At 38.2% G+C, this 21295-nt stretch overlaps 1 protein-coding gene across 1 annotated transcript in view; it reads right to left on the bottom strand.

Moving 5' to 3' along the window:
* The window catches only part of CD36 (CD36 molecule), a 98651-nt gene extending 82272 nt beyond the window's left edge, over window positions 1-16379 (bottom strand). The window contains exon 1 of the mRNA XM_018046617.1: window positions 16223-16379. The gene's annotated coding sequence lies outside the window, so the exon portion shown is untranslated. The remainder of the gene's footprint in view (window positions 1-16222) is intronic.

Below are 21295 nucleotides of genomic sequence, written 5' to 3'. Positions count from 1 at the left end.
TATCCAAAAGCACGTTATACTAATTTGGCCCCGCATAAAATAGACTCCAAGAATAGACTAAGTTCCCAAGTAGCCAAGGATATTTATTGTATTCTCACTTATTACTGTTAACAAAGAATTAAATCAGTTATCAGGAATCTGCTGTAATTTAATTATTGAACCATTCAGGTTTAAGGATCCAAAGTGCTGCCTTCGATTGTACTAAGAGTGAACAGACCCACCTCTATGCCCGTGACAAGTATCTATAGTCTTTAAAATGATTTAAGCCTTATTGTCTAATTAAAAGTTAAATATTTAACTTGAATTTTAACTTTCTAATTTCCATTTCCTGTTGTAAATTATTATTTCTGGTTCACATAAAACATAGCTACACATTTTACTTGAAAACAGGAAAGATGAAATAGAATCATACAAAAGATTAAACTGTAAAGAGACAATGAAAAATGAGCATCTTTCTTGGTTTAGATCATATTTTCAAGGGTAAATAAAGGCCAAATTTTATGAAGTTCAATCAAAACATCTTATCCTTACTAATAAGACCGTATGATAAATAAAGCAGAGTTGGAAAATAAGTAACTATTTCTTCTTTATTGCTTTTATTCTATTCTAAAACCAATCAAAAAAATCAAAGATGAAGAAACTTAATCTTACATATGAAGTTGGTAATCTTGAGCCTATTAAATAACTCATGTTTAAAGATCATATAAGTCAAAAAAATTCTTATATTTAGCAATATTACAAATACATTAAATATTACATTGTGGAAGATATTTTTTCATGTGTGACTTATAGAATAGGCCTGATTTATATGACCTTATCTCCTTCTCTCTTCAGAGCCTTCCACCCACACTTTCTCTACATATCTATAACAAGTTACAAAGCAAATTATTAGCATGGGACATTTGCCAGTTTCTACTCATTTAAAGCCATACATTACTTAAAGATTATCCAATCATGAACTTAAATCACTTAATTAGGTGTTCTTTAAGTAAAACTTATGATAATGACAGTCCATTATGTAAAAGAAAAAGATTATCTCACTTTTTTTAGTAGGCATCTAGAATGTCTAAGTAGTAAGGTTTTAACCACATTTATATGTTTAGCCAAATATATATCTCCAGAGATATTTTGATTCATCGTAATTCCTAACTCCAAAATTCCAGTCTCTGATTATTAAACTCTTTTCTATATAGTAAGTGGAAAGACCCTTTAAAGTCCTCACAAGTAACTTCCACTAAATAAAATTAAAATTTTACTCCATTTATTCCTATATGCCAATGGTTTATATTTACACAAAAAATTAGTGTTTATGGTATAAGTACAAAAAATAATCAGTTCCCTAAACAATCTGTGCCCTTTGTAGTTATTATACATAGATCTAGCTACTTTTGTGGTCCTTATTGATGATCATCATATTGCTAGCTTAAGAGGAATGAAATTTTGTATTAAAATACACCATGGGTTGAGCATACCATAGGGCTTAGGGAGGAAATTACAAAGAACTGTTAGAATCTTATCACCAAAGTAGAGGAAAGTGGATTTCATGGAAATAAGTTTAATTACTGAAGTAGCAAAGAATTTTTTCATGAGAGAGAAAACAGCCCCTGACATCCAGGACCTGGGCCGGTGCTATCACTTAGGTCTTGTTGTTTCTGGACACTGCCCTGGCTCTCACACCTGGCTGTGGTATCCTCATGTTGAACAGAAGCAATTTCACAGAACATCAGCTTTAGGCAAGGACACTCTATGATCATGAAGAATCAAGACAAAACAAAACGCTCTGTAATTATGTCTGAATACAGACCTCTTATAAACCCTGTCTAAGCCACAGGCATCACATGTCCCCGTTTCCCAGCTAATCTGGGTCACTGCTGCTGCATTACCAAGGCAGGCTTATCTTCCCTCTTCCTAAATAAGACTTTTTAAAGCACCAGATTGTGAAATTACCCTGCTTCCTGACAACATTCAATTCAGAGTAATGCTCTACTTCCTTAAACTCTCTCCCCAGATCATTCAACCGAAGTTCAGATTTTATAAGAGGTTCTTTTTAAGGCCTTCTGACCCCATGGTACACTTTTTCCTCTTTGCAATAGGTAATGAACTCAACTTTTTCAACTACAGGTGTCTTCTTGGTAGTCTCTGGCTTAAGGGCAAGGACAGTAATAAGGCAGCTAAAAAGTCTGACTCCTCATGCCTGTGTTATCAGGTGGTTCTGATGCATTTGGTTATATAATTTCCCAGAATTTAGGAGAAGAGTAAATAGAACATCAGGCTTCCCTGGTGGCTCAACAGTAAAGAATCCACCTGCCAATGCAGAAGATGTGGTTTCAGTCCCTGAGCAGGGAAGATCCTGTGGAAAAGGAAACGGCAACCCACTCCAATACGCTTGCCTGGGAAATACAATGGACAGAGGAGCCTGGCAGGCATACAGTCCATGGGATCGCAAAGAGCTGGACACAACTTAGCAACTAAAACAACAACAACAAATAGAACTTCACAGAAGGAACATTAGTAGATGACACAGTGATGAGGAACAGGAGAGATTATTATGGGGTGTGCAAAATGACACTAGACAAAGATTCTGAGGCTAAAGCTATTGTTTCAAGTATGGAGTGAAATATCCCACTGAGATGAAGAACATGATTCAGGGCATAAGGAGAGGCAGATCATGAGCTGAAGAACCCTGAAACACCAAAGAGTCTTATAACCCTGTTTCACAGCTAGAAAGAAGAAAGGGTTATAAGAAGAAAATTTTAAGTCTGAATACCAAGTCTTAGCCACTATGTTGAAAATATACTCTTCTTATACATGTATTATATCTGTAAAAACCATGGCTTCCCTGGTAGCTCAGCTGTAAAGAACCTGCCTGCCAAGCAGGAGATGTGAGTTTGATCCCTGGGCTGGGAAGACCCCCTGGAGAAGGAAATGGCAACCCTACTCCAGTATTCTTGCCTGGGAAATCCCATGGAAAGAGGAGCACAAAAGAAAAGCTAAATATCACTAGGAAACTAATAACCCTCCCAGTAAAGGGTTATCAAGATAGTTGTAGGTGAATTTTCATAATTTAGAAGAGATTAAGAAGACAAAGTGTATATTTAGAAGGGATTAAAATGTCAGATAATCAGCAAGATGGGAAGATCAGGGTACAAATGTAAAAAATAAGAGTAACTGACAATGATGATGAAGACAGTTATAAAATTATAACAACAATATGACATATAACAATGAATTGCTTAGAAGCAGGCATTATGGCTACACTTGGACTGCACGCTCTGTGCTTGCCCAGCCATAAGACTGAATAAAGAGCTCAAAGTCAGTGGCAGACACATCAGTGGTGTAATGAATGGGGGATCTTACATGTCAGAAGCAAGTTCCTGAACTGACACTCCACCATGTGGGGCAGACAATGGGCAAGACATGGCAGCAGTCTGCTGGCAGGGGGCCAGAGGATGTGGAGAGGGAAGTTAGCAGTTGACATCAGGTTGAGTCATCAGTTACCAGAGAAACCAATAGAGGAGTGCATCCCTCATTCCCCTTTGATAAGCTATCTTGGTGGAGATGTTCTGATCAGAAGATTAGGACAGCAGTGCCCACTAGCTATCTATTTTATTCAGCTCCTGGACTGTGATGACCTGGATGGGTGGGATGGGGGTGGGGCAGAGGACAGTCCAAAAGGGAGGGGATATATGTATACATATAACTGATTCAGTTCCTTGTACAGCAGAAACTAACACAATGTGGTAAAGCCAAAAAAAAATAAAAATAAAGAAGCAAAGGAAAGGAAGAGAAAGATGGGAAGAATCCCTAGTTGGGGCCAGGGACAAGTTTGTAGGCATTTATTGATTAGTTCAGTGATTAACAAGGAAGGTAGGTAGGATGTGAGTAGGGTGTAGGTGGGCAGGGAGTGGTTGAGCAAGGGATGTTCAGAGAGCAAGAGAATAGCCTAAGCATCAAGCATTCTTAGTTACTCTCATGCATGCCAATATTTTGAGATCTAGTATGTTAAATCTTGTTTGATTTAAACAACTATTAAAATTGAGCCTAGTGCTATGAGATACTTCATACTCTGTAGTTTCCAGCACTCACTTAGTAGTCCTTATTTTCCAAAAGAAGGAGGAATTTAAAACTACATAAGACTTTGAACTTGGCTTACCCATGATAGTATATGTCCTCGCCTAATCTTATCTTGTCCTCAACCTCTTGCCTACATGGCAAGCACTTGCCAAGCAGTCATGCCTGCAACCTGAACCAACTTCTTCTAGTCTGGCTCCTTCACCACTGGATCACAACCCAGAAGATACACAAATCCTAGCTCCATTCTTTTTGCAATGATTTTTACTGGTTTTCATATTGGATCATTTCCCCTATCAAGCTTTTTGCATTTTTTAAAAATATTAGATTACTTTTGAAGCTACTTTTCTATAATAGTTTGAATTATGAACTTTGCTTCTCATTTGTTTATGCTTTTATTCTTCCATTTACACTGGTAAATGTTTCATTAACCTGTAGCCACTGAAACTGTAAAATGAAATAAATTCCTTAAGCATTCTTAGCTTGGACTAATAATTGGGATGAAATGAGGGAATCAACAGAACAAAACCCTGGTATTTTCATGCAGGTAGCCCACAGCATCCCTAGGAAGACAGCTTTGTAAACAGATAATTATCATATTGATTTACTGTGACTCCTACACCTAGATGGGAAGAAAAATGGTGGGTCATGTAAGAAAGTGAAAGGACTGCTGGTGGAAGAAGTGATAGCTTACTGCATATAGTACACAGGGTCCAGGAAAGGAAGGGGGAAACAGCAAAGGGATTAGAGGCATGCCCCTAAACTACAGATGCCTAAGAAATTTACAACAGGGGAATACACTTTGGTAAGGCTTTGGTACAGTGTACGACTTTTGGAAAAGAAAGGACACTGGAGAGGTGGGCACAAATGACATCATGAAGCCCTAATGTAATGCATAATATACCAGGCTGAGGGTTTTGCCTGAATACCTAGGAATTCATTCTCTCAGAAACTTCTCTTGAATGCAATAGAGAGTCACTCGGGGATTTTAGAAGGTAGTGTAAACAGCCAAGACTTGGTTAGTAATGAGCTAAGTAGAGGGGTTAAAAAACAAAATGAATTCTAGGTTTTAGACTCAGAGCAACAATATAAAAAGAAAGAATGGAGAAGCAAAAAGCAAAGGAGAAAAGGAAAGATACAAGCATCTGAATGCAGAGTTCCAAAGAATAACAAGAGGAGATAAGAAAGCCTTCCTCAGTGATCAATGCAAAGAAATAGAGTAAAGGAACAGAATGGGAAAGACTAGAGATCTCTTCAAGAAAATTAGAGACACCAAGGGAACATTTCATGCAAAGATGGGCTCAGTAAAGGACAGAAATGGTCTGGACCTAACAGAAGCAGAAGGTATTAAGAAGAGGTGGCAAGAATACACAGAAGAACTGTACAAAAAAGATCTTCATAACCCAGATAATCACGATGGTGTGATCACTCAGCTAGAGCCAGACATCCTGGAATATGAAGTCAAGTGGGCCTTAGAAAGCCTCACTACAAAAAAAGCTAGTGGAGGTGATGGAATTCCAGTTGAGCTATTTCAAATCCTGAAAGATGATGCTATGAAACTGCTGCACTCAATATGCCAGCAAATTTGGAAAACTCAGCAGTGGCCACAGGACTGGAAAAGGTCAGTTTTCATTCCAATGCCAAAGAAAGGCAGTGCCAAAGAATGCTCAAACTACTGCACAATTGCACTCATCTCACATGCTAGTAAAGTAATGCTTAAAATTCTCCAAGCCAGACTACAGCAGTACGTGAACCGTGAACTTCCAGATGTCCAAGCTGGTTTTAGAAAAGGCAGAGGAACCAGAGATCAAATTGCCAACATCCGCTGGATCATGGAAAAAGCAAGAGAGTTCCAGAGAAACATCTATTTCTGCTTTATTGACTATGCCAAAGCCTTTGACTGTGTGGATCACAATAAACTGTGGAAATTCTGAAAGAGATGGGAATACCAGATCACTTGACCTGCTTCTTGAGAAACCTATATGCAGGTCAGGAAGCAATAGTTAGAACTGGACATGGAACAACAGATTGGTTTCAAATAGGAAAAGGAGTACGTCAAAGCTGTATATTGTCACCCTGCTTATTTAACTTCTATGCAGAGTACATCATGAGAAGTGCTGGGCTGGAAGAAGCACAAGCTGGAATTAAGATTGCCAGGAGAAACATCAATCACCTCAGATATGCAGATGATACCACCCTTATGGCAGAAAGTGAAGAGGAACTAAAGAGTCTCTTGATGAAAGTGAAAGAGGAGAGTGAAAAAGTTGGCTTAAAGCTCAACATTCAGAAAACAAAGATCATGGCATCCGGTCCCATCACTTCATGGGAAATAGATGGAGAAACAGTGTCAGACTTTATTTTGGGGGGCTCCAAGCTCACTGCAGATGGTGACTGCAGCCATGAAATTAAAAGACGCTTACTCCTTGTAAGGAAAGTTATGACCAACCTAGATAGCATATTGAAAAGCAGGGACATTACTTTGCCAACAAAGGTCCACCTAGTCAAGGCTATGGTTTTTCCAGTAGTCGTGTATGGATGTGAGAGTTGGACTGTAAAGAACGCTGAGCACCAAAGAATTGATGCTTTTGAAGTGTGGTGTTGGAGAAGACTCTTGAGAGTCCCTTGGACTGCAAGGAGATCCAACCAGTCCATTCTGAAGGAGATCAGTCCTGGGTGTTCTTTGGAAGGACTGATGCTAAAGTTGAAACTCCAATACTTTGGCCACCTCATGCAAAGAGTTGACTCATTGGAAAAGACTCTGATGCAGGGAGGGGTTGGGGGCAGGAGGAGAAGAGGACGACAGAGGATGGGATGGCTGGATGGCATCACTAACTTGATGGACGTGAGTTTGAGTGAACTCCAGGAGTTGGTGATAGACAGGGAGGCTTGGCGTGCTGCAATTCATGGGCTCGCAAACAGTCGGACATGACTGAGTGACTGAACTGACTGGGGTGGGACAGGATAGCTCTATCTAGCATTCTCACTAACTGCAGGACCCGGGGAAATATCTTTATCTCTATGAGCATGTTTACTCGTACCTATATGACGGTAACACTGCCTATTTAAAACTATTGTGAGAATTAAATAATGGTAGTTAACCATTCTTCAGAACTTATGTGCAAGGCACTTGCATATTTTACATAGTCACTTGCTTATTTTGAGCAACTTGTCCATAAAGGCAGTACTTATATTAATCTTATTTAACAGACAAAGCAGAAATACAAAGAGGTTTAATATGTTCCCCAAGCTCACAGAGCTGGAAAGTGGCAGATTCCAGGTTTCAAATCTTTTCAATCCAGCTACAGAGAGTATCTCAACCAGTGATTCCCAGTACCTCTCATTAAATACTAGGCATTTTTCATAATTATTATGAGTGCCCTGAACATACCAGTAGGTTATAATTAGCTATTATAATTTAATCCAGCCTGTTAGTTTAAAAGTGTTTGCAGAGTACATATATATGCATGTTTTACTGAACTTTAGAAGATACTCAAGCAGAGTAGGAAACAAAACTCAATTGTATTTGTTTACAATTTTGAGCATAAAATGCACCTCATGAATCAAAGCACAGTAACAAGATAATGTGTTGAAAGAGGTTAGACACTTTCAACTCACGAGTAATGCATCCATGTCTAGAACTTGAGCAGTAGGCACATAAATGGATGAGTCTAATAATCAGGGAAGAGATTGGGGTGGTGAAAAGATTTGGGTCTCTTCAACAGCTAGGTTATAGTTTGAAACCATAAGAAAATAGATGTTGGTGTTGAATGGAAGGGGGAACCTAGAAAAACTGCAGAAAGGGCAATCCAAAGGCTAGGCCCAGACGTGAAAGCTCACTTCACTTCTTTGGGCCTCAGAGTCCTCACTTGTTAAAAAAAAAAAAAAAATTAGTGAATCATGGTTTAAGACTGTGCCAAGAACTATTCTCACTTCCAATGTCTGCAGCTTCTGTTGTGCACAAATGTGAACATTGGAAGACCTGCTGAAAGGTGACTTTTAGCCTTAAACCAGAGGGAGAAAGCTAAACTTCATAGCTGCTGCTCTGCCATGGTAAATTATTATTAAACAAGTTTTCTTCTCACAAAAGCCCATTCAAATGGTTTCAATTGCTTTTATTTATTCTACAGGATTTCGGCTTCACAAATGCTCCTGCTGTTACTATGTACAGAGTTCTGCGTGGGAGACGTGAGGAAGAAAACAAAATGGCACCTTTCATACACAGGAGGAATATTAATGAGGCAGAGGAGAGGGAAGGGATCATTATGGTAAGCTTCCTTTCTGTTTGCCCCCTGATATTAGAATTTGCTTTTTTTCCTTGCCTAATCCTGGTTTTCCTGACTTCATCCAGTAAAACATAGAATTTCGCTGAACTGCTATAACTGAACTATAGTATGTGAAACAAAGAAGTTTGGATAACAGGAGACAAACTCTCAATGAGGTCAGGACGCAACTCTGACCAATGAATTGAGAAAGAAAACAGAGAATGATTGTATCTCTCCACTTGCTGTGGCCATTACATCTACCTCAAGGGAGGGTTTTGGAGGTATGTGTGATTAGGCTAACAAAGAACATCTACTATGCTATGGTTTCCCGTGAAGTAAGAAGTGGAGAAATCAAAACCTGTACTTTCCCTGTTAGCAAATCTTAAAAATGCCCATTGGACCCAGAGTGGAATGACTGAATTTTTCTCTGGCTTTATCTAAACACTTGGTAGATATACTGTAGACACCTAGGAGACGGAACGCAGAAGCAAACATATCTAAGCTCTGCACGTAGAATGGGAAAAACGATAAGGTTTTCATGGCATTAGGTGAGATGAATGAGCGTCACGGATTTGGTTCATTGAGAAATTATCAGTGTCTATGAATTTGTATACTTAGCGTAGCATGAAACAATATTTCTGTTAAATTTTATAATTTTAATAGATGATCCACCCTACACAGAGAGAGAGAGAGTTAAAAAAATAAAATAAAACAGACGTGCTGAGAAAGGTGAGGGTGGTACTGGTGATGGTAATATTCCATGAAACTGCTTTCCTGAGGATTTCTCACTCACAAAACTGCACACATCTATGTATTACTTTATGGTGGAGATTTATGTCAAGTTGGATATTTTTTTTTAAAGTGCTAAGCATAAGAAATGGAGATAAAAGATTTTAAATTGTTTTACATGACTAAAAATTCTTAAGATCCTAATGTAGACCTCATTGGAAGGTGAACCTTTTGGGTTATAAAAGATTTACACCTATTTTTGAATAAATAGGTACTATCTGTTTATTAAGGGCTTACTATGTATCCAGCACTGGATATTGCTGATACTAAGTTGCAAATGAAACCCAGCCTTCATGGAGTTCACAACCCAGCAAGAAGTGCAGACTCCGCATAATAGCAAAGGTCTGTAAACCGACGCCTTTTATCAAAGAACAGAGCTGGTATCTCTGAGCACTGGCCTTATCACAGCTCAAGGTAATGCATTGGAATTCCCTGTCTACGTGTCTGCTTGGACGTAACTTTTGACCAAGCAGCTCTTAAAGACTGGGCTCATGAAAACTAGATGTTTCCATGCAAACCAGAGTCTTTCCACCAAGAGACCCAACTACAATTTAGATTACATTTGTCCCCCACTGCAGACAAAAACACTTCCATCAGAAGTAAATTTAGGAAGCTAAGCTAAAATGAATGGGAATGGGCAAAATTAATTCAGGTGACCATTATATCTACTGTGGGCAAGAATTCCTTAGAAGAAATGGAGTAGACATCAGAGTCAACAACAGAGTCTGAAATGCAGTAATTAGGTGCAGACTCAAAAGTGACAGAATGATCTTCATTTGCTTCCAAGGCAAACCATTCAATATCACAGTAATCCAAGTCTACGCCCCAACCACTTATGCCAAAGAAGCTATAAAGACCTACAAGGCCTTCTAGAACTAACACGAACAAAAGATGTCCTTTTCATCATGGAGGACTGGAATGCAAAAGTAGAAAGTCAAGAGATACCTGGAGTAACAGGCAAGTCTGGTCTTGGAGTACAAAAAAGAAGCAGGACAAAGGCTAACAGAGTTTTGCCAAGACAATGCACTGATCATAGCAAACACCTCTTCCAGCAACACAAGAGATGAATCTACATGTGGACATCACCAGATGGTCAATACCAAAATCAGATTGATTATATCACTTGTAGCTGAAGATGGAAAAGTTCTATATAGTTAGTGAAAACAAGACCTGGAGCTGACTGTGACTCAGAATATCAGTTTCTCATCACAAAATTCAGGCTTAAATTGAATAAAGTAACAAAAAACACTAGGCCATTTGGGTATGACCTAAATCAAATCCCTTATGATTTTACAGTGGAGATGATGAATAGATTCAAGGAATTAGATCTGATAGATGGAGTGCCTAAAGAACTATGGACAGAGATTCATAACACTATACAGAGGCAGTGACCAAAACTATCCCCCCAGAAAAAGAAATGCAAGAAGGCAAAAGGTTGTCTGAAATAAGATAGCTGAGATAAATAGCTGAGACGAGAAGAGGAGTGAGAGGTAAAGGAGAAAGGGAAAAATATACCCAGTTGATGGAGAATTCCAAAGAATAGCTTTGGAACTCCAAATGTTTCAAAGATTCTCTCTCCAAAGGGGATATAAGAAAGCCTTCTTAAGTGAACAATGAAAATAAATAGAGAAAAACAATAGACTAGGAAAGACTAGAGATCTCTTCCAGAAAATTGGAGATGTCAAGGGAATATTTCATGCAAAGATGGGCATAATAAAGGAAAGAAACAGGAAGGGCATAAGAAGTAAAAGAGATTAAGAAGAAGTGGTAAGAATACACAGAAGAACTATACAAAAACGGTCTTAATGACCCAGAAAACCATGACGGTATGGTCACTCACCTAGAGCCAGACATCCTGCAGTGTGAAGTCAAGTGGGCCTTAGAAAGCATCACTATGAACAAAACTAGTGGAGGTGATGCAATTCTACTTGAGCTATTTAAAATCCTAAAAGATGATGCTGTTAAAGTGCTGCACTCAATATGACAGCAAATTTGGAAGACTCAGCAGTGGTCACAGGACTGGAAAAGGTCAGTTTTCATTCCAACCCCAAAGAAAGGCAATGCCAAAGAATGTTCAAACTACCACACAGTTGTACTCATTTCACATGCTAGCGAGGTAATGCTCAAAATCCTTCAAGCTAGACTTCAACAGTATGTGAACCGAGAACTTCCAAATGTACAAGTTGTATTTAGACAATGCAGAGGAACCAGAGATTAAATTGCCAACATCTGTTGAATCATAGAAAAAGCAAAGGAATTCCAGAAAATCATTTACATTTGCTTCATTGATTACACTAAATCCCTGACTATGTGGGTCACAACAAACTGGAAAATTCTGAAAGAGATGGGAATACTAGACCATCTTACTTGCCTCCTGAGAAACCTGTAGGTCAGTCAAGAAGCAACAGTTAGAACCAGACATGGAACAATGGACTGGTCCCAAATTAAAATGAGTACATCAAGACTGTATATTGTCACCCTACTTATTTAGCTTATATTAAGAGTACAACATGAGAAATGTTGGGCTGGATGAAGCACAAGCTGGAATCAAGATTGTCAGGAGAAATATCAATAACCTCAGATATGCAGAGGACACCACCCTAATGGCAGGAACTGAGGAGAAATTAAAGTGCCTCTTGATGAAGGCAAAGTAGGAGAGAGAAAAACCTGGCTTAAAACTCAACATTCAAAAAGCTAAGATCATAGCATCCAGTCCCATCACTTCATGGCAAATAGATGGGGAAAAATGGAAACAATGACAGACTTTATTTTCTTGGGCTCCAAAAACACTGTGGACTGCAACCATGAAATTAAAAGGTGCTTGCTTCTTGGAAGAAAAGCTATGACAAATCTAGCCAGGGTACTAAAAAGCAGAGACGTCACTTTTCTGCCAAAGTCCATCTAGTCAAAACTATGGTTTTTCCAGTAGTCATGTATGGATGTGAGATTTGGACCATAAAGAAGGCTGAGCACCAAAGAATTGATGCTTTTCAACTGCAGTGCTGGAGAAGATTCTTGAGAGTTTCTTGAATAGCAAGGAGGTCAAACCAGTCAATCCTAAAGGTTATCAACCCTGAATACTCACTGGAAGGACTGATGCTGATGCTGAAGCTCCAATACTTGGGCCACCTGATACAAAGAGATGACTCATTGCAAAAAAACCCTGATGTTTGGAAAGATTGAGGACAGGAGGATAAGGAGGCGACAAAGGATGACATGGTTGAATGGTATCATCGTCTCAAACTCATAGATATGAGTTTGAGCAAATTCAGGAGATAGTGAAGGACAGGGAAGCCTGGCATGCTACAGTTCGTGGGGTCACAAAGAGTCAGACACAACTGAGCAACTGAGCAATAACAACAACAAGCCTTAGAGCACACAGTACAGTTATTATGTTTTGGAGGTATTTCCATGTGTTATATATGTTACTAGAATTTTAAGAGTCAATTATGCATTTATAATGGCAACAGCAAGATGCTCACTCTGGTATCTTCCTTCTATTCCTCCTGTAAATATCGTATTATTTTTAAGGCACTTGTTTGGCCTGTTTTCTTCAGGAGATTGATAGGCCCTTACGAGGTCTGTTTGTGTGCAGTGGTGGCAAAGTATCCACAGAATTCAACTTGTGTCTTCATCATTTACTAACTTAAGGTTTTCTTTTTTCACTTTCATCAAAAGGTTTCATTCCATATAAACAAAATTTAGAACCACCACCTGAAAATAAAAAGATCCTGGATCCTTGTCAGTGTTCAGCACAATAAGGTATCTAATAATGTTTTCTGTAGCTTACAACAATGTCTGACATAGAGTAAGTACTCAAATATTTTTTAACAAATGCATCAAGAAATAAGTTTATCTGAAAGAGGATGACTCTATTATGTATTCAACCAAAGTAGGTTTCTGTTGTTTTAGGGTCCCATCAAAGTAAGAATCAGAGAAGGCAATGGCACCCCACTCCAGTACTCTTGCCTGGAAAATCACATGGATGGAGGAGCCTAGTAGGCTGCAGTCCATGGTGTCACGAAGAGTCGGACACGACTGAGTGACTTCACTTTCACTTTTCACTTTCATGCATTGGAGAAGGAAATAGCAACCCACTCCAGTGTTGTTGCCTGGAGAATCCCAGGGACAGGGGAGCCTGGTGGGCTGCCGTCTATGAGGTCACATGAAATGACTTAGCAGCAAAGTAAGAATACTTGTAGGAAAGATGCCACTTACTAAAGTGTATGCCTACTCTGAGAAGACACTGTATTTAGGGTCCATGAGATGGGACCACTGTACTGAATAACCTTTTATTTCTTTATTTCCAAAGCTTCCTAGAGTGAGATACAAGAAAGACCCCTTATAACAGCATCTGTTACATTTCAGAGTAATAATGAAGTTCTACATAGAATGAAGTGAACCTCCAAATGAATTTCAATTAGACTGTGTTCTCATGCGTACTAATATCCCTCCCTTTTGATTTAGGTGAAATGAAATGGGAGAAATTTGGGAAAATTAAGATGGGAGGAATGTAAGATTGAAGTTTGGAAGATTTAATAAGAGAAAACAACACTGAGATCAAACTCATCACTTTTAAAACTGTCCTCACTCCACCGTTAAAGTTCACAAGCACTGACGGATGCACAATGCTCCTCTATTTGTGCTCACTGTGGAGTCGTCGATGAAGGCAGCCAAGCTGTCTGCTATGTCACCTCCAGAACGTTTGCCAATTTTCTCTCATTTCCTCCTTGAGATGGCCGTGTGTGACAAAGGTCTCTGGAAATATTTCAAAACATCTGAAACTATTTAACAATGTAATACCAAGCCCCAATTTAATAGTGTTATTTATTCTCCAGAAGACAAAATTTGTCAGAAGACACAAAACTCAATTCACCTTGCCCTGATCCACAAAGAAATGACTAGAAAGTGCATCGTGGAACCAATGGCATACTTATTACCTGCCAGAGAGAAATGTAATGGGTTAATTTTAATTAATTTTCCCAAATTTCTCCCATTTCATTTCACCTAAATCAAAAGGGAGGGATATTAGTACGCATGAGAACACAGTAATGGAGAGAAAGTTTCGAGAGGCTTAGTCAATATGTAGACTTCAACATGCAGCGCACGAAACAGTAAAACTATTTACTAAACTGTATTTCTTTTTATATTCCCAGCACACTTACCCTAGTTTAGACTATTTCCTTTTCCTGACAAACAATTCATTGTTTGTGATTGAAAGAATCATTTTGGATTAGGCATGATTTCAGATTCCGGGAACCTGGTGTGGAAACAGCATCCCTCCTCCACCAGCACCTCCCTGCTCACCACTCCAGATCTCTGCTTTTAGGTGGTACTAGAGTGACGGCACGCTTTTCAGTTTTCATCCAAAGAGCGATCGACAATGTATAAACAACTGACCAATTAAAAACACTTCTCATCCAAAAGCATTTCTTTTTCATTTTAAAATTTTGTGAATTTTTCCTTAAAAAATTCGACTGTGAAGTTTAGTTTGTAAATACTAAGAATATTAAATTCCTTAGCTAGTGATCTCAACCAACAATATGCTAAAAGCAAAATTAGTCCTAATCACTTCAAGGGCAGTACATTATTATGTATTTCTTCATTCCAAGAAAAACATATTCTTTCATTTGATTGGTCCACTCTGCCGTCTTATACGGTCTTTGCCACCCGTTTGTTAGCATTTTAAAGCCTTTTTTCCTTCTTTGTTTTTCCTCTTTTGCCTAACAATGATTCTTCTGAGTTTGGGAGCTTACCATTTTTCCCCAGGTGAAAATCTTTTTATTATTCTCAGGTGTTTGCTTTCTTTCTGTAACTCGCAGAATAATTCACTGCAAAGTCGTCATTGTCCTTTACAAAAGGATCAAATTCCAAATAATTACAGTTCGTATTGTACATCCTCTGAAAGTATTTCTCCTTTCCCCTTGCCAGGATTGCAGGAGTCTCATATATTGTCCCACAAACCCTCCTTCTTTTACTTAGTCAGGTATACCTGAGAACAGGACAGATTGCTTGTTTCTCTTCATCTGATCCAGATCTTACCTGAGTTCTTGCATAGGAAGTGAATAGAAGTTAATACTTTTAAACATATTAGTCCAGAGTGCTTTCCCCTGAATTCAGCACGGCTCCAAGAGACCATTCTCCAAAGAATTATGGAAGGTGACTTATTTTAAAGGTAAAGAAGTCTGTTCATTTCATTCTCAGACTTTGTAACATAGCATAGTCAGATGGAACTGCTTTTTTGGTATCAGCAGTTGTCTCTAAAGAAGTATATCATTATATACTTATTTGTCTCTAAGCATACCCTTAGTTTCCTGTCTGAATAAGTCATCCTCTATCATTCTTTGTTGTTTCCTGGTCTTATATAGCCATAGTATGAAACACACCATAGAACAAAAACTTTGCCATGAAACAAAATTCCCTTCCATCAAATATCTGGTGCCAACAGTCAGTATAATTTCTATGATCACTAGTGATCAGTAATTTTATTTATGGAAATATTTTTTTCTTCTAAGAGTTTGTTAAGAGGATTGAGTCTTTTAGATTATTTCTTAAATATACTTGTCAGTCTTGACAAAACACCAAAAAACATTTTTAGGTCCCATGAACAAAGGTCATTCAACTTCTAATCTCATTAAAAACATGTTTTTTCAACTTGTAAGCAGAAAATTGAACTGCTCGGAATTTGAGAGCATCCTTTTCAAAAGAGTAACATTTTTAAAACAAGGCATACGAAAGTTAATAAAATAAGAAATCAGTTTAAGAACAGGACATGACAGATCAACTTCAGAATCTTAAGGAAGAAAAAGTTCCACCAAAATTGTACTTTTAAAAATACTTGGTTTAAGTTTTCTGATACTTTGAAAATAAAAGATATGAGAATGTATAAACGGAAATTTCATAGGATCAGTTGAGAGACTAGTGGAAATGAAAACTGTCTTAAAAGTCTGTCCATTTAGTTAAAAGCTTATAACTCTGTTTAAACAATATCATAAACTAAATTATTACACCAGTTAGTATATTAATGTTTACTTGATGATAGTCCATCAATTACAAAGACATTTATAGCCACACCCCTAAACAAAAATAACTGTGCTCACCAACTTTCAGAGAAGCTTGCTTGCCCAGATGTAGGATCTTAAAACTGGCTTCAGAGTGACTGTTGTAGGAGGAGATGCAGAAAATAAACACATGATTTCCACAGCTGAGAACTCAGAAATGAGGCTCAGGGTCTTGACCATTCGTCTGTCGTTAAGGTTATCCTGACATGTGAAGCCATTGACATCCTGAGACTTCCAGCACTTCAGATGCCTAAACCGAGATAAATATAGATCCCTGACACCTGAGCCAGATGAAGTGAACGTTAACTTGAAAAATCTTGCTCATTTCGCCCCTCCATTGAGGAAAATAAAACCCTTAATCCTTTTCCTGTTAAAACCTGTTACACCTTAACAGATAATTCCTTTGCTTATGAAGCACAGGAATTCAGATCAATCATATACAATCAATTTGCTTCTGTCTATGTTTAGCATTTGTTGTCATAGTATAGATACAGGTTTGAATTTCTCTTAAGTTGAAAGAAAACAGTAATGAATATTAAATATTTATTTACAAACTTTTGTCAGGAAGTTTTCCAAGTGAGTCATTGAAATGTAAATATGTATTTGGTAAACTTTCTAGTATGTTTTTCTCCAAATTAAGTAGTAATTTGGTCCTTTTTGGTTTGCCTCATTTAATGATGTGGAAAGTGTCATAGTGCCAAGGTACTTTGGCTTAAGTTAATCTTTTGGTATAGTTGTATCACGTGATAGATTTAAATCGAATTGTGCTTAGTACTGTTGTTAAGCATAAGAATAAGGATCTACCCTCAATCTGATTAAAGATATGACTCTGAAGCTATAATTGCAAGATTTCTAACAATAAGTCTCTTCCTGGGATTTATATTATTTATTAAGAATCTATAATACTATATCAAAACAAAGTGGATAAAGAAACTAGAAAAGTCATGCTGCTTTCCTGAGATTTTGTGGTATTAATTATTTTCAGTTAATACAGTCTTTACAGAATGGCACTAGAGAAAAACAATGGCTTTTGGAGTTACCACTTTCTAAATGAAGCTGAACTATAACCTGTATTACCTGTCATTCCAGGCAGGAGAATGACTTTTTTCAAATGGCCAAAACTAGTATTTTAATATCTAGTATTTTATTTAATAGATGCTGTGCACTGAGCACTGTCTACACGCTTGGCACTTTGCTAAGAACATATCGTATAATATCATTCTCTTCTGTTAACCCTGAAACATCCTTTCAAATCAAGTTAATATTTTTAGGTCCAAATATTTACAGGAAAGAAACCAGACTCAAAAGGATAAATACTGACAATGGACACGTGGCTAATAAGTGGTTCATATGAGAGTCTAACACCCAATTTTGACTGAAAGCATGTTTCTTTCCCACCCTGAAACATAGTTACAGGTTAAAAATGTTTCATCCACACATTCTCTGTGTCAAAGTAATCAATCTATAAGTAATTCCAAAACTGTTTTAATTTATTGCAAACAAAGATAGGGAAAGTACAGAAGTGGTCCCTGTGGAGTATTGCTCTGACACTAGAAAGTGTCCCCAGAAGCATTGTCCTTAATACAAGGAAAAGATAGACGATCTGTAAGTACAGCACAACCCTAGCCAGAGATATCTCTCTTGCATTAACTTTTCTTTGAATTGTCCTTGTCAGTTTGCGTAAGCAAAATTTGACCTACCAGAGCCTGGAGGGCCAGTCCGATGGCCACTTCTCAGCCATTAATACCATGTTTGGCTGTCTGAGATGGATACCTACCACAAAGACGTGACATTCAGGTGACACAGAGTCACCTGGCAAGGTCAGGTGGTCAATACCAGAGAGATTCTGGCATGAGAAGGTCAGATTCTCATCTGTCATAGAAGGTGACACATTTCTTTATAGAAAAAAAGGTTCTATGTGTATAAAACGTTTTTCTTTTACTTGAACTAGGAATCTGTTAAACAAAATGTTTTATCAAAGAAGTCAGAAGACAAACTACAAATTCAGTGAACTCAGTCTCACATATGTCTTCTATGAATCACAATGAGTATCAGAGAATGCCCACACCCTAAGCACCCATTATCTCTGAATATGGATTAGGCCTTATAAATAAGAATAGGGAATGTGGAATATCCTTGCTACGAATTATATATGCATTATCATTGAACTTTTCACTCCCTGGTGACACTGACTTCTGAAGGGTGAGTGTTGAGGGAGAGGGAAAATAGTGATGGACTGAGGTACAAAATGATTAGGCTCTGGGGTAACTCAGACAAGCCCTCTGACCCTCTTCAACCAGAGAATTTTCATTCTTAAGCAGTTATCTTCAGAATTGAATATTTCATCACAGGATATTACTTAAACCTAGGTCTTTTGCACCCCAAACTCTCCTTTTAAGTATTAAACTAGGCAAAATCAAAACCTCTCCTGGATTTTGTCACACAAGTGCCATAAACTGTAAGGAATTAAAGTTGAACCAACAACCCAGCCACTAACAGCAGCTGTTGCCAGCTGTTAGTAGCATGTTCTTCATAAGACATTATTGTGAAATGTCCAATTTCTACGTGAAAATGTTTTTCTCAGAACAGCAGTCAAATGAATCTGTCCATATGCATTAGCGTCATGGATACAGTGGCAGCAATAGTCACACTCATATTTCTGTCCTTCCCAATTTCTATCCCACCCCTCAAATTCTGGTTTCCTGCTGCCCTCAGAGGGTCATCTTTTCCGATCCCTCTTCTCTATCTGACCAGCGCCATCCAAGGTGCTTCATCAAGTATTATTAGCAGCACTGACTAAGTAGTCACCCTTCTTAGTACTTCACCCTTAAGTACTATGTCCTGCTGAATAGGTTTAGGCCTTTTCAATTAATAATATGATGCATTTTCAAAAATCCCCTTCAGAAAAATTCAAATTTTAAATCAAAGATTCGCCCCTTTGTTTATATTCCTATTCACTGTATAAGTGTTAACAGTAATCTGTTCTTGCATCCTTGACTCTGTAACATAACAGGGAAGGAATAGTTTGTGGCCTTATCAGGAAATGTTGGCTTAAACCCCTGTACACACTTAAAAACAATGAGAATATTCACTAAGATACTTAAACATGTGAACCTTACTAAATTTTTAGGGAAAGCACATTTGAAAAACATCCTTGAATTATTATCAGCTTGCTTAACGTGTATATTTAGTATTTGAAAGACATCTTGGGGACTAATTTGTCATCGATTCCAGTAACACACCCTTCTTTCCAGGCTTTTTTGTCTGTTTTCTCATGTTAGCGTGGAATAAATAATTTCACTCAGACATTCTTCATAAGGAGCATTTTCCTACAGGAAAGCTGGGGACAAGTCAATATTAATCTTCTCTGCTTAACTTGCTCTCCTCAAATCTATACATGTGTGAAATGTCTTTATTCCAAACATCAGCTTGAAGTAAAGATTTTACCACCATTTCCTCACAAAGTTGACGTCAGAGATGAGTGCTGGCTATGTGTTTGTCACTCAAAAGTAATGAGGATTGATGGAAATCTCTACTACTAAAAATGATCTAATGGAGCAGTGCTCTTAAGTCTTGGAAGCCTAAAATTATTGCTCGACTATGTGTTTATTTTGCTTTCTGCCTTCCAGAGTCATCCTCATTAGTTGTAAGAGCCTTATCGATAATTTGCAACCAAATATTATAGCTCCAAAGCAATATTCTTTCCTTTTAAGGTTGATGGGTTTTTGTTTAATCACTTACCCATCCAATAGCAAAACACACTGAAATGTGTTTTGGTATTGTGTATGGTATTCTGTTACTCCTGTGGGAAAAATGGTGAATAAAAGGCCAAAGCTGTGCTCTTAATGTCTTATTTTGAGAAGGGAGATAAGCGCTATTTAATAAATCATATTATAATGAAGTAGGATAAATAATGAAGGAAAGTTTTATTGTGATAAGCTAGGCTGAAAGGTCAGAGACGTTTCCCTAATATACATATACATTTAAATGTATAGACAGTGTGCATATATACACACACACCCACACTGTATGTATTTGTTTATATTAACATATTTATGTATATATAAATGCATATGGATATACATCTATATATTGTATGCATTTCTTTATATGTGTATGTAGGTATAAATGGATATATGCAGATGTTGTTTATGTACATAAGTGTTGGTCGCTCAGTCATATCTGACTCTTAGCAACCCCAAAGACTGAGCCCTCTGTCCATGGAATTCAGTCCATGCAAGGCCTGTCTGTCCTTGAAATTCTCCAGGCAAGAATACTGGAGTGGGTAGCCACTGCCTTTTCCTAGGGATCTTCCCAACCCAGGGATTGAAACTGGGTCTCCTACACTGCAGGCAGATTCTTTACCATCTGAGGCAACACGAAAGCCCCATTTATGTACTGTCATAAACTGCGATCAATGAGGATAAATTTTGAAGGAATTTACACTGTGATAAGGTAAGAGGTCCCATCACTTCATGGGAAATAGATGGGGAAACAGTGGAAACAGTGTCAGACTTTTATCTTTTTGGGCTCCAAAATCATTGCAGATGGTGACTGCAGCCATGAAATTAAAAGACGCTTACTCCTTGGAAGGAAAGTTATGACCAACCTAGATAGTATATTCAAAAGCAGAGACATTACTTTGCCAACTAAGGTCTGTCTAGTCAAGGCTATGGTTTTTCCAGTAGTCATGTATGGATGTGAGAGTTGGACTGGGAAGAGAGCTGAGTGCCAAAGAACTGTGGTGTTGGAGAAGACTCCTGAGAGTCCCTTGGACTGCAAGGTGATCCAACCAGTCCATTCTGAAGGAGATCAGTCCTGGGTGTTCTTTGGAAGGACTGATGCTGAGGCTGAAACTCCAGTACTTTGGCCACCTCATGCGAAGAACTGACTCATTGGAAAAGACTCTGATGCTGGGAGGGATTGGGGGCAGGAGGAGAAGGGGACGCCAGAGGATGAGATGGCTGGATGGCATCAACGGCTCGATGGACATGGGTTTGGGTGAACTCCAGGAGCTGGTGATAGACAGGGAGGCCTGGCATGCTGCAGTTCATGGGGCTGCAAAGAGTCAGACACAACTGAGCAACTGAACTGAACTGAAGGTGCGAGGTC

The sequence above is a fragment of the Capra hircus genome, chromosome 4, assembly GCF_001704415.2.
Source record: "Capra hircus breed San Clemente chromosome 4, ASM170441v1, whole genome shotgun sequence".
NCBI classification, from domain to species: domain Eukaryota; kingdom Metazoa; phylum Chordata; class Mammalia; order Artiodactyla; family Bovidae; genus Capra; species Capra hircus.
Note: the sequence above shows the minus strand (reverse complement) of the source record. Positions and strands in the feature narration are given on the sequence as shown.